This window comes from Chaetodon auriga, chromosome 2, assembly GCF_051107435.1.
Source record: "Chaetodon auriga isolate fChaAug3 chromosome 2, fChaAug3.hap1, whole genome shotgun sequence".
Classification (NCBI taxonomy): domain Eukaryota; kingdom Metazoa; phylum Chordata; class Actinopteri; order Chaetodontiformes; family Chaetodontidae; genus Chaetodon; species Chaetodon auriga.
Genome location: NC_135075.1, coordinates 8,816,891 through 8,834,470, shown reverse-complemented (window position 1 = coordinate 8,834,470; position 17,580 = coordinate 8,816,891). Strand labels below are relative to the sequence as shown.

Sequence of the window (17,580 nt, the reverse complement as noted above, 5' to 3'; positions counted from 1 at the left end):
TTTACGTTCATTTCTAATGAGTGGCTAACACCACGGAGCAGGTGGAACATACTAGATGTGCATGAGATATAAGTAAAGGAAGGTAAAAGCCCCAGAGGTCTGTCTGAAACAATCTGACATGCAAAGGAATTATTCTGGTACCCTTGAAAGAGGAAATTCATAGAAACAAGGCACCTGTGAGGGGTAATATTTTGGCCCTGGTAGGTCTATAGCTGAAACCAGCTGGTGCTGTGGTCAGCCTGGTGGGCTGTATCCTCTCCCCAGCCTGGTGCTTCAGACATCTGCATGCCCAAGCTGCTCAGCCTGGGTTTGATGTGGCCATACAGATCTGTAATAGTTTCCTTCTAACTAAGCAAAATGCCATTTGATTTAAAGTGCCATTAACTGGTCAGAGTGTGTACGTGACACCAGATTTAGTAGGCGGCATGCCAATCATCTCGAGCTTGTGTGTGTGTGCGTGTCTGTGTGTGTGTGTGTGTGAAAGTCATCACAGTAAAGTTGTGCATATGGGACTTAAGCGGTGGAAATGACAAGCTCTTGTTTCCTCTGCACGTCTCATTTTCACTTTCTAATTGGTCGTTTTCAGGTTGGCTTTACGAGAGCAAAACTAATTAGTGTTTCTAAATTCAGCTGAAAAAAAAAAAAAGTCACCCGGCTTGATTGTTCTGGTTTCCTCTCTTGTGTCAGGCGCTCAACAATAAAATAAGACTCTAATCATTTTCAAATTGCTCATATTTTTAAACCCCAGAGCTGAATGTCACTCCCGGTCTCTTGGCATTTTGTTTGGCAAGATCAGGGAACAGTGGTTGCCCTCTCGCCTGTGCGCTCTCTTTGTGAGTCGTGGGAAGTCGGGACTCGGGGCCGGTGGAAAAGAAAAAAAAGAACTGTTGTGTTTTAGGTGGGGTTGTTTCTGCTTTGATTGGGAACGTCCTGCTGACAGGAGCAGCCTAGCAAGTTTACAGTAGCTGTGACATTGCTGTTACCTTTATTGAAAGTGCTCCAGCTGCAGCGAGCCCTCAGGAAGCCCAGCGCGGGCCCACATGGGCGGCTGGCGGCCCACAGAGAGGAGAATGAGCCCTGTTTGAGTTGGCAGACACTCCCCTCTCGGGGAACTTTTGCTGCCTCTGCAGAAAGGCCAGTGGCGGCGGCTCTGGTGGGGCGGCGGTGATTCTCGGGGCAGGATGGGCTTTTTCCACCTCTCCTCCCTTTCAGGAAACACATTTTGCTGTTTCTTCCCTCTGTGTTTGCAAACGGAGGGAAGGAGTTAAGGCTAAGGGGGCATGGGGCAGTGGGACTGAATGACAGAGCTCAGCTGTGAGAGGCTGAGTGCTAACGTGCGGTGATTTGAGAAGGGCAGTTTAATACCCCGAAGAGGCTATTTCAGAGTGTTCACTGTGGTGGCGCTCCATTTATGTACGATATGATTAAAATATATATGAATAGAAGACTATTTTTATTTTCCCATCAACGCTATAGGGATTCAGTCTTCAGAAGCCAGTAATTAAAAAGTGCTTGATCTAAGGTTAGGAAGGAGCAGTGTTTAAATGCAATTAGTCCAATGCTCAAATTAATTTGGACTCAGTCACAGTTTGTGGAATGTGTCATTATTTGTTTAATCAGGGGACTTCTGGTTTGAGATGCTAAATATGTAGCCATAGATTTTTTTTTTTTTTTTTTTTCTTTGGAGGGGGGGGTGAAACCTATTTAATTCTGCCGTGATGAACATTCATCTGAAAGCCTGTTTTGCGTCCCTGCACTCTTGTTGCTCTCACACTCGGAGGTGCGTGTGTGTGTGTGTACACTCACACGCTTAACAGCCATCAGTCAAACAGCGTTTGAGGTGACTGCACTGTTACTGTCGAATAAGGTGATTGTGTTTGCTTTTCTGTCTGTCACATTTCCACTGTTGCTCCGTTGTGTCTTTCCTCTCTACCACCCCCACCCCCTGACTTTCCTTCCTAACCTCGTCTCCTCTTCTTCTCTCCTCCCCTTCTATCTGCCGCTTGCCGGTCCAGCCAGGAGACTCCAGTGGTGACATCCTGTGGAGCCACAGATCAAAGTAAGTACTTCTTGTGCACGTCAGTAAACAGCGCAGGCCAGATTGCACACTACTTGTTTAGCATTTTTGCATTCACTCATCGCTCTTTCCTAACTTGTGGACAAACTGTGTTTTAATGTCTTCTCAGAGAAGGCCATCATGTGGAAATTGTTGTGAGTTTGATGTGATAAGGAAGGTTTTGCATAGTAACCGATTTCCTCACTTCCTGATGCAGTTGCATATTTACATCGCTTTGAATGATGCTGGACATGACGACAATGGCTGTGCCCATGTTGAAATGAGTCTGTGAACCTGAAAAGTAAAGAAACTTGCAGATAGTGTGCTGGATTGTGTCCGCATCCCCTGACTATCCTAGAAGTCATTACTCCTTGTGTGGTGTATAAACACGTCAAAAACAAACAATGACCCTGGGCAGACTCCACACTGCAAAACAATTTCAAAGCCTGCAGTGTAGTGTAAACACAAAACATGGCTGACCTTCACGCAGGGAAGACTTCACCTTAAACCCGCTGTTTGTTTTATAGTCCCTGTCGACCTTGGTCAGATACAGTTTACATCTCCTCGGTTCTATTCAGGTCGATGTAGCTCAGGTTCTGTGCTGACAATTAGGTTGAGGCTTTCGGTGGACCTCTGAGAAAGGTTGAAATGTTGTGTTTGGATTGAGGTTGGAGATATTTATTATTTAAATATACGTTACGTACATATAACGTATTAAAAACATCAAGGCCTTTGCAGAGTTAGGATAGAAAAGGCTCTGAAACGACATTGAAACCATCATGAGACATTAAAACTCTAATTGGAGGTCATACTAACACTTTTTCTGCAGATAGAATAAAAATGATACCAAAAGAAGAAGAAGAAGAAAATCCACCCATCTCCTTCATATGGAGAGGTGGATGACACGGGTGATATGAAATGAAATACCAATATCGCCAAGATGTTCCAGCAGACCCAGATGTTGTTCTAAACTGGGTGTAAATAGTGTTTTGATGGGGTGTAGATTTCCCGTACAGGGATCCTATGTATCATGTAATGAATATTCATATTCTTGTTTCATACACTCTTCTGCCTCTGTGAGCTCTTTCACATTGAGCCGGGGGTGACTGTAGGCCGACGTGATCCCGTATTTTTAATAAAGCCCAGCTGCTGAATGATCAAATAGTGTCTCTAATTAAGGCCTGAGTGTACACCCATGTAAAATTCTCTCTGGAATGCTAACAACCTGTGATATTTCCAGAGGAATTTGCTGTGCAGGTCTCAGAGAGGGGAGGGGAGTTGAGTGTTTGGGGGTTTTGCAGGAAGGAGGGGCAGTGTTCATGTGGCAAGCCAACATGTTGTCCACATCCGTGTCAGATTGAGGCTAATGAAGGCCAGACTGATCCTTGGATGCAAGCCTTAAGTAAATGATCCCTCTTTGAATATATTAGGGCCCCATAGCAGCGCTGTGCCTCCCTGCCGTGCCAGCGCTGCTCCGTGTTGTCTTGTGGTCTGACGGGGCCGGTCAAAATGGCAGTCACGGTGTTCGATCATGTTGTACAGCATCCAGCGCGATTTCAGTCTGTGTTGCAGCGCTATTGTTACATTGGCTCGGTGGCGAGGAGCGACACACACTGATCGTTTCCACGTTAGCTCGCCTGCAAAACAGTCTGATAGTAAATGGAAAGTATGAGTGTTGTGTCATTTGACAATGTAAATGAGCCATCTCAAATTTTTCCCCACCCTCTTAAGAGGGATTGCATTTACATAACAGGCTGGGGCTTGGTACTCATGCAAATCGTTCGTGTAGACGAACCTGAGTTTTCTCATTTTGCTGTTTTATTTTTTGAAAATCAAATAATTCTGTTTTAATTTTTTTTTTTTTTAATAACAATAACGGGGGGAAAATTGTAGAAATAGCAAAGAGTTAAAAAAAAAAAAAAAAAGCGAAATCAATAAAAAAAATAAATAAATCGCACTGACAGAACTTTTCCACTGCATTTTATGGCCACACTGGCACTTTGCATGTAAATGAATCCTAAACGTGTAATTACGAGGCACTTTTGAATATTGATTGGAAAGACAAGGACATAGAAATGAAGCACTTGTGAACGCACCCCTGCTAAGCTACTGTAACAACCCATTAATAAATACCTCTCTGGCTCTTTGGCGCTGGGCTTGCCGTACACTGAGTGAAACAATGTCGTTTGATTTTCGCTGATATAGCATGTGTACTTCATAGATGGATGGATGGATGGGATGGATCCAATTAGCCATGGTCATTGCTCATGTATTTCAGCTGACAGTGGGAGTCTTGCAGAGAATATCCTTGATTTTGGTAGTTTTGCGAAAGGCTCTTGCAAAGCTCTTTAAAAGCCCATAAAGACCACATTGTTAAGAATGCATCCTAGATGGAGATTTGATTTACAGCTGGAGCAAATTTTCTCAATTAGACATGGCAGGGAAATCATTTATTTTCAGTAGACAGTGTACAATGATGGGGAATACTTAAAAGATGTAAAAGTGACCAAGATCCATACCTTTCTTTTTTTCCCATTATATACAATCAACACCGCAATTACCTCTGACTTCTACTCAAGATTTCATCCAAGTTTTATTAGCAGATAATGCATCTTTTAACGCAGAGAGCACTCACATTCTGCAGCCTACACACCACACGCTTGCGGCGGGATTGATGGCTTGTGACACCAGCCGCACAGGTGCACGTAGCGTCTCATAAGGCCTCCTGACCTTCCGCGCGATGTGTACCATGCTGGCCTGTTTGTAAGCGCGAGCCCTGTTTGTAAACACGGACAGAAGGATGAGAGGCGCATTTGCCCCGGTCGCGCTCAGCTCGCAGACAGGCGCAACGCAACGTGACAAGCAACAGATGTGTCACACAGGCTGAAATCAAAACAGCCGTCCAGCGTGGAGTTGTGCACACCATCAGACATGGTTGCTGTGATGAGGCAGCGAGCGCTGCTGGCAGATGAGACAAGGCAGCGCCTCTGCTGCTCCCAGCTTCCTGTCTGGGAGAGGACAGGCCTGTTTGTAGGCTGCTTTGACACCCCTAGTCACTTTGTCATCTGTGCTTGCTGCAGCTCTGATCACATGTACGCGCTGCATTCAAAGAGCGTCATATCAGCCGTGTGACAGGTAGGCTCCCAATGAGACAACAGCCAAAGGCGATGTCCTTTTCAATACGCTGCGTGAGTACAAATGCGCAGTGCGCTAAGACAAAATAACATCATATGACATCATTGTGAAAGCTCTTGTGTTGTCTTTTTTTCAGCTTGGAAAGAAGTTGGTAATGCAGTGTGGTTTCTCCGCATCGGAGCAGACAGGGGACTAAAGTTCCACTCGGTCCATCCGTGATGTCCACTTCATGCAAACTGTTTGACTGTTTGACAGCGGCAGTAAAAGTGCAGCAGGCGTTAGCTTTGCACAGCGAACATGTTAATGATATTCGCAGCAGCTTAATCTGCCCATTGCCACTGGCCCGTAAGCAAAGAGTGTGGCTGCATGTTGAGCCGTGGGGGGAGAATAGGATTCCATCATCAGAACAAGTGAATGAATGAAGGTACAGCCACAGCTGCTTGACTGATCATGTACTACAGACTGTCACCCCACATCTGTTTACCACTCCGACAGCCACATGAGTGTTTATATCCACAGGTGTAATTGAGCTATTTTCCTGAGGGCAGCTGTAACCCACACTAAGTTATATCCCAACTTTCCATTAAAGCGTGGGGGGAAGTTTTACTGATAATAATCACGCCCAGCAACACTGCTATGTAAATATGGCTTATCAGCTTTGCCAATTTGGTTAAGTGGCATGTACGTGGGTGATTCACATATTCAGCTCTGTGGCTCTGACACAGGCCACATACAGTAGTCATTTATTAAACATAGGTAACTTGCATTGTTAACAAGCACCATCAGTATGAAGCAAGAACATAATGATGAAAATGATGGTGTGTCAAACCAATAGTGTGTAGAAAAAGATGCAAATATGCTCACAAAGTCATCAACCTGCCATGTGGGCAAACTCAACTGTCTGCCTTCAGCATGTACAGTATATGGAAATTGAAATGGGGACATCTAGATCTAAAACACACCATTTAAATATTCAAATGTTAACACCAAACAATATAATGCATGATGGCTTTTAGTATTTGCGTACAACTCTGTTTGCTACTGTTAGCTGGGGGTGATACAAGGAAGAGAGCAGGAGAGAGATAGTGAGGGAGACGCACTGAGTGGAGGATATGGAGCCCACAAACAAAGCCTTTGTCTGCCAGTCATAGGAAAATGACATGTGATAATTGTACGGACTTTGTGAGCTAGTTCTTTAACTGCAGACCACGTTACTTCAAGTGTCATTATTGCACATAATACGTCAGTATCAGTCTAACCTGGTTTTTATTTACATAGGCGACTACCACTTTGGTAATAAAGTATTTTGACATTATTTTGTACGTCTTTGCGTCACTGCTGTTACAGGGAAAAACAGAGGAGAAGCCTCTGATGAAGCCAAGTTGCAGAGATAATGGTAGTGCACCTTGTGCTGTTTTTCCAAAAATTTGAAAGTACTGAGTGACACCTGCTTTCAACCAGTCACAATGAAGGACAAACAAGGCAACAAACACAGAGAAGTTGACAGTGGAGACTGGCTGGTTGAAGGTCTGTAGACCACTTAGTGCTGGAATCAGACACAGTGGAGCCACAAGTGAACTGAAATTAGCAGTATTTTACTATAGAAACAAACAAGGTGCTCCAGAAATAATTTCTCCTCCCAGGAAGAAAGAAAATAGTGCCACCAGCTGAAACGTGACATGTTGCAGTACAAAAACACCAAAGTCATCAACAGATGTCACAAGGCATCCTTTTGCATATTTTACACTGCATTTATACACATTACACTAAATAAGCTGGTCTTATGTATCACTCTCTTCACCCTCTCACCTCCTTCATCATCTTGGCAGTGACTCTGTAGGTCAAGCGTTGAGCAGAGGGATGTGGAGAGGAAGAGGGACAGACGGGCAGGAGAGGGCCTCGGCCACTGTGTGACAGGGTTAAGCATAGTAAAGGATTACCACTACAAGCTGTGACATCTGTAGCCACCATCAGCACGCACTGTAATTAAGTGGAATCTCCAATTTTTAATTCTATATGCTGTGCAATAACAGCCCACAGCGATGAATAATTGAAGGAATAAGGGAGGCTGTTACTTGGCGCCTTTTCACTTTGTGTTTAAATTTAGCTGGTGTCATTGTCCAGCGCTGTGATTAATAGTTTATCAGTCTCGACTATACATCTCCATGAAATATCTCTTTCCATCTGCCATTAAAACTGCACATGGAAATTGGTTAGATTTTCAATCAGGCATAGCTTAGACTCAAAAAAAAAGAGGGAAAATTACAAAAGGAAATAGCCATCAAGATGTACTCACATGCAGGTAAGGCTGTGACCCAAGACATCATATATGGAATAAGTCTTTGGAGCACTTTGTATCTGCACGCTTCTGTCTCACAAAACGACCCTTTTTTGTCTGTTTTTTTGTGTGAAAATTAAATTGAGACTTCATACAAGGCACAATATGCATCCTAAATGTTGTGTTAAGTAAGCCTGAGGCATGTAGCAATGAAAGTGAGTTGTGAGAGTGGGGCCTACCGCAAGGGGTTGACCAGCGAGCCAGAGATTGGCTTCCCTGTCAAATAAAGATTAGGCCCTTATTTCACCATCTAATCCCTGTAAATCTCCTATGGAGGAACTCGGGCAGTTCAGGGGTTTTAATGGCGCAGAGGCTTCACGGTCTGCATGTCTTCCCTATCTGTGAATATACACATGCAGATCCAGCAACGTGCCAGCCCACGTTAGTCAGTGCATTTAGGTCTGGATTACAAAGCAGTTTAAGGTGAAACAAGGAGGTTGCTTTGCCTTTTTTTTCCATGATGTTGTCTTTTTTTTTTTAAAAGACTTGTGCTCGTTAGCTGGCCTCGCTAACAGGCTGCATTCCAGCCGAAGTTACTCATGGAACACTGGCATTTAGATTTAGCTTTTACTGTATTTAGCTAACTCTGTGCTCTAATGTGACTTCTTCGACTTCATTTTCTCTCATTTAGTTATTGAACGTCTCCAGTTTTTTCCCCTCAAATATGCTGAACATTCTTTTTACTGAATTATTAATGTGTGTATTGAATTATTGAAGGAAGATAATTTCTGATCAGATTAATATTAACTCCCTGTGAAATATTAATGCCTAATGTTAAAAACGATGAACTTACGGAACTATTAATATAATCATAAACAGACACAGTAAAAAGTGGCATGGAGTCAAATGTGCTAGAACTGCTCCAATCCCCTTTAATGCCGTTTCCCTGGAGGTCGCTGAATATGAAATATTGCACGAGTCGACTTTGTGCTCAGACGCTTGGCTAATGTCATTGGCCAGTCCTGCCCCGGGGCTGACGGCAGTGTCACGGGGGGGACTTCACCAGCATTTGTCTGCAGGTTACAATTGTCACCTTGTCCACAGCTGACCTGAACTATGGCCAGGGGAAAAGTTGCAAAGATGTTTTGGTGTTAATGTAGGGCCGGCCCTTTTATCACCCCTGCTGATTGACAGAGCTCCTCTGCCAGCTCTGGTGTTCAGCTCCACCCCTCTGCTCTGCCTCTGTGTGCTGGTGGCTGAACTCAGATCAGACAGGCGTCTGCTTTACCGTCTTTACCTTATTTTTTGTCACTGAAGGTGGCACGGAGTAAATTTCATTTAGCGAGACGAGGGGAGGTTAAACCCAGTTCTTTGTCAGTTTTGATTAAAACTCTCTTTAGATTAATGATATTCAGCAAAGATTTGATATATCATTTGCCATTCTTTGGTTTGTTATTACGAGCTGCCGATTGTATTCATAAAATATGGAAATCAGAAAAAAGTAAACCATTATTGTAACATAATGGCAAGCACCTAGAAAATATGGTTACATTAATTATGTTTTAAATGCTAATGCCAGTGAAGAACATAATAATGAAGACATGAAAGACTCTCTATTCAAAATCTGATAGCCAGGGAGAAGCAAATTATTTCAAATATTTGATATTTAAATTATTTTCAAATGAACAGAGACATGAGTAGAGCAGAGGCGAGTAGTTTCCCCTGGTGATCCTCCAGGCGTCTTTGTTTCCTTGGTGTGTCTCCAGCTCATTAATGTTCTAAGCATGTGAGAGAACCAGACCATACTCCATAACCCATAGCCGGGTGACACCTCGGGCCCAACACACACATATACGGTACACATGCACATGCATTCACACGCACACAAAAAAAAAAAATCCCTCAGCCGTTTAAAGTCCACTGGCTCTTTCAGGAAGTGATGGCCGCCGAGCTGTCCTGATTAAAATGACAATAGTCTAATTAACTCGACCTCAGTCTCAGTGCACTAAAACGGCTGATGGCTCGTCGGTTCCTGTTTGAAAACCCTTTGTCTCCTCATCGTCCAAAAATATGACTTTTTTTTCCCCAGCAAAATGCCTCAACCCCATTTGACAAGACTTGCTAATGGCAATTATTTCTCATAAGCTAATTAAATCTAGGCAAAGTTTTCCATTCCTCTTTTTTTTCCTCTTCCATAGAAATCCTTATGTGCAATTCTCCAGGGATTTATCATTTGGGGATACAGTATCACAAGCACCTTCAAGCAATCTTAGTCATTTAGATTATATACAGTTCCAAAGTGGTGTTTTGATGTTCAGCCCGATTTTATTTCAAGCATTTTCAGTCGTTGTCATTTAGCACTTCAGCTGTCCGTGTGTGTGTGTGTGTGTGTGTGACTGTGTGTGTGTGTGTGTGTGTGTGTACGCCGGCCTCCGCTCTCAGTGGCCTCCACTGGTCATCGGGCCAAACAGCCAAAGTTGGCGTACTCAAGCAAAGGAGCCTGTTTTATCTTCTCTCGCCCTCTGCACCCAGCTAGATTTGAAAATGAGACTTTACTTGTGCCCCCACGGTTCTTTTGCATTATTTGATTGACTCATCTAAAGTGCGGAGCTGAGAAAAAAGAACAACAACATAAAAAAAAAAACTTTAATGACTGAAGAAGAAACTGCTTTTTGTTCTATTATCCTTCTGTTGGTGATTAAGGTCTATAGGGAGATAATTACACTTTAGTCTGGAGTTAATGAAACGAAAACTTCTCTTTTCTTGTGAAAAGGAAGGGCAGATCTTTTGTACTGCTATCTGCAGACATCTCCCACCCTTGACAAGGCACACAGAGAATTGGTTTTGTTTTAAGGTTGCAGCCCCCTCCGCTGCCTGTCAGTCTGTGGCTGATATGAGGGATGTGTGAATGAAGCCCGAGTCAATGAGGTCTCCGCTGCACTGTTGCATCTGCCTGCCTGCGAACGTCAGACATGCTGGAAAACATCAAATGAAAACATCACAACAGGTCATGTGGGATGTGAGCTGATTTGAATAAAAGAAAATCTGGGGCCAAAGAAAAAAAGAAAAAAGAATATGTCTTGATTGTAACTACTCCACATTGTGGTGTTGTTAAAGCGCTCCACTTACAGCAACAAGCATGTGTTCGCCATCAAATGACCCTGCTCTGTTCAACATAAAAGGAATGCACAGATCTGAATTTATCACACGGCAACACGGGAGCCATATGTGTCATGTGACTTCAGACGCCCCCTCTGAACACATGGAGGTGTTGACCGAGCCGTTGTCTGGTATGCCCGAGCGGCGCGGCACAAGTGGTGGCCAGAGAGCACATATTAAGCTGTCCTTGTGGAAGTTCACATCTGGTGTGTGGAGCTGTGTGTATGTGACTGTGGGGCAGCACCCCCCCCCCCCCCTCCCCCTCCCCGCACACGCCCCATCCCATCCAACAGGACTCTCACATTTCATCATCTGTTCTCCAGCGCCAGGGTGCTCCGGCACAAGTTGGCCGCTCTGGATCCATCTGTTGTTATTATTTTCCACTGATAATTGGCTTGAACAATGGAATGCCTGTGTCCCCCTCGCCTTTGAAACCCTACACCCTGTTTATTTTCCAGAGGTCTCATTTCTGCTCTCCTTTCTCTCTCTCTGACTCCCTTTCACCCCTCCATTTCTCCCTCTCTCCCCCCTTACGGCCTCCCTTCGCCGAGTGTCACCTCACCCACGGCCCCCTCTCCCTTCCCCCTGATCCATTTGAGAGGATTTCACATGAAAATGACATATTTGACTGGCCACATCAGTATGTGTCACTCAGCATCTGACGCCACTCTCCGGGTTTTTCTGGAGGGACACAGCTCTCATTCTCCTCAGGGTTTTTTTTTTTTTTAACTCTGGCACCCCCCCCAATAGCACACGCTTCTGCATTCCTGTCCTAAATGAGAAAACAACATAGGGAGAGACAGATAGATGAAGACAATAAGCGAGAGGGAGAGAGACCTCAGAAAGGAAGACAAGGACAACGGACTTTGGTATAAATCTCTCCTTTTTTTTTCTTCAATTCAGCAATTATTTTTGCCCATTTCCACTAGGAGGTGTGTGGAGGAGAAGCTAATGTAAGATGAATTGAAGGATCACAAGGTGTATTTTTTTATCCAAGACATAATTTAATGAAAACCCAACACCAAAAAGTGGCCTACTTAAATTAATTAAATTTGATATTTTAAATTTTAATTAGTGTTTTAGGTTGTAATTAAACAGTTTCATGTTGAAGTCTTCATGCTCTGGTTACATCCGTCTGTACAGGGTTTTTTTTTTTTTTTTTTAATCAGATGTCAGATAGAGCTTTATCAACAATCTGACACAGTAATGTTGGCAAAATAATTAGCAGAGTTTATTTAAACGTAGAATGCTCCTGCACAGCGACAGTCATACCAGGAAAAAGAAAAAAAAAAACCCTTTGTGACTTATGAAATTTGTGCAGCCTTTTTTACAGCTTCTCTACAAACTTCTGTTCCTCTCATTAAGGACATTTTTGAGGATTGAGGAAGTGTTTTCTTTTTTCCCCCCTTCCTTTTGTTCCTCCTTGTGTGACCGTGCTGATGTTCATTTGTTCTGCCTGCTCTTGTCTAATTAAAAGAGGCCAGGACAGGTAGGGCTCTCAGCAGGCATCTGCTCTGTGCCAGTTCTTCATTTGCTGAGTGTTTGTGTTTATGCAAAGGGGCCTCTTCCTGCATATTTAATCTGGAGCAAGGCACCATCTTTTGTTGTGTTAAGACCACATACCTCCAGTCCCTCTCAACACGGCAGCCTGGGCTTTGGTTCTCTCTCTCACGCACGCACGCGCATGCATGCACACACTAAAACACGCACACACACACACATGCAGACACTCTCAGCTACCACACACACTACTTCAACTACTCCATACCTGCTACTTTCACTGGCAGCTTTCTCCTCTTCTTCAGAAGTGGATTTCAAAACACTCAGTGCTTGGAGGGAATCTGCGTCAATATACAGTTTCATGAACATGATGGAAGTCTGTTTAGCTGTTCATGGGTGAGTCTGTAAAGATTTCATTGTCTTTACTCAGTTTCTCTCATTTTTTTTCTCCTCCTCCTCCTCCTCCTCCTCCTCCTTGCCTTTTATGGGACGCTGGTGGATGTATGTGTGTGCATGTCCGTGCAGGTGTGTTTGAAGGCGTGTTCTGTAAGTGATTGACAGAGTTGGTGCACGGTTTTACTCTAAGTCCTGAGTAGGAGTTACTACTGCATGCTGAGAACAGTTGTGTGTAGAGCTGAAACGATTATTGCATCAATTGTTTGAGTCATTCTTTAAAGAAACATAGCTGAGAGTTTACTGTTCACTTTTGAATCAGTTTTGGACTGTTGGTCAGACAAAATAAGCAATTCGAAGACGTCGTCGTAGGTTTTGGGAAATTGTGATGGATGTTTCTGACTCTTCAGACATTTTTGTAGACAAAATGATTGATCAAGAAAATCATTGACAGATTCATCCATGATGAAAGAACTGTTCGCTGTGGCCCCAGATGTGTGTCAAATCTAAATGCATTCAGCACAGACATTATGGGTGAAGCTTGTTCGTTCAAAGAGCCTGAATGAGCCTGAACCCGTTCAGCCCAGTATCTCTGTGCCCTCACACATTTGAATAAATAGCAACAAGAAAGAAGAAGAACATGGGAGATAAGTACAAAAATCACATGAAGTTTCACCTGATTTTTGATCACAAATGATTGAAAAACATCTGCCAGCAGTTAGCTTATATTAGCTGTGGGTGCGTGTATCGGCGCCTGCACGCTGGTGAAGCACAGTGTGAATGAGTTCATGTGCAGCAGGGTTGGAGGTGATACCAAGTGGCGACCCCTCGGTGATGCGTGAGGGTATTAGTTCCTCCCCTCACTCATCGCCTCTTGATCTGCCTTTGTCTTTGTCTGGGGAAATGGAATCTGCAGCTTATTGATATTAATAGCGCACAGGATCTGTGGTCAGAGAGGAGCTGCGACCTGGGCGAGAGTGGAAACCTGATACGGCTGGGCAGAATTGACAATCCTCCGACTTGACAAGGTGGAAAGGGGTTGGTTATAAAAATAGGATTGCATAACGTTCCCTGTGTTGGCCTTGTGCGTGCTCTACTGTACGTGCATGATCAGGGTTGAACTTTTTGACTGCGCTGATCTAATTTCACGTGCTAAGTGTGAGACTTTCTTCAACCGCGGGGACCCGAGCTGCCCCAGCTGCGACTCCTCAGCAGACGAAATAAGTCACAAAGTGTAGTTTTTCTGTTTCTCGTGGATCAATACGTTAGACACAGAGCAGTGTGCGCTCAATATCAGCTTGATCGGACTTTTTGTATTCAATGAGCTCATTTAAATAGTGTAAAGAAATGTGTGGCCTTGTTTGTTTTGGGTTAGGAGTGAAATTCCACTTCCTTGGTATTAAGGCAGCAAAGCTCTCTGTGTGCACTCTGTGTACTTTGTTCTTAGCTCAGCAAAATGTGAGGGCAGGTCCAAAGAATCTGGGGGATCAGACAGGCCTGACATTCACCAGACTGCACTGTTGCCTTTTAAGCTTAGAAAAAAAAAAAAGTATTAGAAAAAAGCACCCAGAATAAGGGCTGGCTGGATTGAAGCTGGCTTTAATTGGTGGGTTTTCAGTCTGTTTGCGTGACAGAAAGTGCTGTTGTTTACAGTCTGTGTGGGTGTTACAATATAATGCCAGGATCCTGCCAATCACATCAAAAAGAGAAAAAAAACAAAAAAAAACAATGCTTGTTTTTTCACTTTTCAAATGCTGCCTTTTTTTTTTTTTTTGGTCTTTACGAGACCTAGCCATGTTTTTCATTTAATCAGTCCTTCTTAATAAAAGCCCAGAAGAAAAGAGGGAGAAAATAGTGTGCAGTCAGCCCTTTTAGCAGATCAGATCATACAGTAAGCAGCTGCGTTTGTCGAGAAGTGAGTCATGCTTTAGATTTTCCTGTGTTTCAGAGCACAGACAGTGACTTGGAAAATCTCCTGCACACACCCTAAAAACAAACACCAGTGACCCTGTATATAGATATCACTGACTCTCCTCAACTAAAACTCTCCTACGCCCTCTTCTTATTTACACAATGCTCTTAATACGGATCCACCAGCCTTGAGGCGTGTTAACCAGTGCCGCTACTTTTTTTTTTTTCTTTTATCCATACACATGTAGGCCCTGGCATGATAAATAGATACCGCGAATCCATTCAGACGCTTATACTGAGTGATCGAAACATCCCGCATGCGCTGTGAAGAACCCAGAGACAACTGTGGCAGCCTCCTATTGACAACCATTGAGTTGAGCATTAATTAATATGGTAATGATGTGTGAAGGTTCATTAACGAGCCGCCACAGAAGTAGCCACAGATACAGTATTAAGCGTGCTTGGAGTAATTAATGGAATAACTTTACTTAGTGGTAAATATTCATGGGCCCTCATCTTTTTGTCTGCACTGTGTGAAGAGAGAGGAGAGCCTGTCCATTAGAGGAGCTGAAGAGCTGTCCACAGTGAATGCAGGCCTTTTGTTGGGATTGGGTGCGTTTCACTGGAGGGGTATTAATTCATATTTTGAACATGCAATCTTACAACAAAGCCAAAGGCACTGATAACATATCTGGGACTAGAGAGCATATTGTGAAGCCGTGACCCCTTCACAAATAGGGAAGTCCACTTCACAGGTTTGTGGACAGAATAAAATGAGTCTTTGTTCGTGCTTGTATGCAACCACAGCAGTGCATTACCATAGCAAAAACCCCTTCTGATTGTCCTTTTCCTCTGAAAATAGGGTGTTTGCATGTTTTTTTTTGTGTCGCCCACAATTACAATGAAGCTGGTGGTATTTGCATAGAGAATGGAAACATTTATTTGGTTCACCTGATCCTCTAAAGGTATCAGGCTAGCGGTCATGCTAGAGTCTTGTGACTATTACGAGCTATTTCTTTGTCAAAAGTCTTTGTTGTGCTATTTTCCACTGTGTTTAACACAGTACACCTACCACATCCTCCCAAGACTTTACAAGAGAACCTTGCAAAATGCTCCTTAGTTTCCTTTGTCTTTTGAAATTGTTGCATTTTGATTCATATCCTTAGCCTCAGCCTCTCACTGAGCATGCACATAACCCACCTAGGTGGGTAATTATCTCAACCAGGAGTTGTTCTATTCCCTAAAATCTCAATGTGGGAGTGTGTGATGGGTTCGGTTTTCCCAGCCGGGTGAAGCAGCGTGTGCTTGTTTATCCTCACCCTACGTTCTCCGCACCCCCACTGTTCTAAATGGCAATATTACAGCCTTGTGCTGTTTGAAATGGAGACAATTATCTGTTTAGGCATTACAAGATGGGCATTATATTACAAGGAGAAAAGGCGTACAGCTGCTATCAGGATCCCGTTGTTGCCTTTTCTCTCCAATACAAATTTTCCGTCATTAAAATGATGGAACATTTATCTAAATGGATGTTATGCGTTGGGTAAACTCATTTAGCTCCCGGGGCTCTTTCAGGTGATGGGAATTAATGATGTTTAGTAGTTTGAAACTGAAAATATCTGTCATTTGTCACCACTCGCCATTGATTTACGATTCCATTGATGATATGTTAATTGAAGTGTAATGAATCACAATAATAGGGTAGTTGTGTGGGAATGGTCCATTTTCGATGATTGTTCAACCCTCAGTAGAGTTCAGAGCGAGCCGCATGTTGACTCGCGTTTTCAACAAGGGCATTTAACACATAATTAATGCTGAAACTGGGCAAGTTGGACTGGTGTGTTTTTATCTATGCTCAGTCTGCTTTAGATAAACACTTGCACAAACGCCTGGCCGCAGTTTTGACTGCCAAATGTAAACGGAAAGAAAGAACGGTGGGAGAGGGAGTTGGAGCTCTTTTTTTTTTTCCTTTCGTATTTGGATATGCTTTAATGCTTTTATTCAAATGCACCTGAGATATTGCCCCACAGTCACTTCTCAGTTTACCATAAAAATAAGATTTTGTTTCCCTCTCTCGTCTTTTTTTTTTTTTTTTTTTTTTTCCGGCTTTCCTTGCCTGGGTTGAGTGCTCAGTTAGGAAAGCTGTGTGCATGCAGATCAGGGCCGCCCAGGGGGAGTTGAGTCAGGGCAGAGCAGGTACAGGTACACTCTGTTCACCACCAGGTGGGGAGCAAGAAGGGCCTCTGCTGTCAGCTATATGAAAAGTTTTTGTCTTGCAAATAAACCATTCACTTGCATCAGACAGCCCCATTGTTCGTTTGTTATCATCAGTGGGTGTAGTTGTAGTTAACAGACAGATGGAAATGTGTCTGGCGGTGACAATAGTCGGCTACGGGACCATAAACGAACGGTGTCTTCTGCCCTGCTCTGAGCTGACATGGTGGCTGTGCGTGCGTAACGGCACAGAGAGGTATGCAGATTGGTTCAGCTTCATACAAACAAAGCAAACAGCACAGGCATGCAGGGAGCTGGTCTCTGTCTGATGATTCCTCAGACCAGGTATGAGACTGTTTGTGCGCTGTTAGCTCATCAATAGCAACTGGTGGGCAACTTGTTATTGATGGTGTTGCTTTACATGCATGTACTCTGCTGCTTTCCGTAAATTGACCTGCAGGTGCTGATGACATGCACTATAGTCTGCAGCGGTAATTATTTCATAATTATAAATAATTCTCCATCTTGTGTCCGCAGGGCGAGGAGGCTGTTTCACCACCGTTGGAACTGAAGATTGCTTTAAATAAGCAAGTCATTGCAGAAGGTAAACAGACGATCCTTCACCAGACTCCAGCCCCTGCATGTGTGTGAATGCTGTATCGAATTGGCTTAATAATTAACTGAATGCAGTGCGGTTGTCATGTTTGTGTTTCTGTGTTTTGAGTGTGTATCTGCAGGGCAAGAGGGTGGGAGATGCCGATTTGAGACTAACATTGTGAGTAAGAAAGGGACAGGTCCCCTGAAGGTCAAAGTGGAGTCAGTAAGGTGGTGGTTGTGAATTAGCTTAATGCTACACTGTTGAAGAACTTGCTGCTCCGTGTGGAGACATCGGTCTGTTTGTATATGTTGACATTTGTCGGGAAATGCTGAAATA

General features: G+C 43.6%; 1 protein-coding gene across 4 annotated transcripts in view; it reads left to right on the top strand.

Moving 5' to 3' along the window:
* foxp1b (forkhead box P1b) overlaps positions 1-17,580 on the top strand; it is a 145,433-nt gene that overhangs the window by 31,452 nt on the left and 96,401 nt on the right. For all 4 annotated transcript variants that reach the window (XM_076752739.1, XM_076752770.1, XM_076752759.1 and 1 more), the window contains 2 exons: positions 2,016-2,059; positions 17,184-17,250. The gene's annotated coding sequence lies outside the window, so the exon portion shown is untranslated. The remainder of the gene's footprint in view (positions 1-2,015; positions 2,060-17,183; positions 17,251-17,580) is intronic.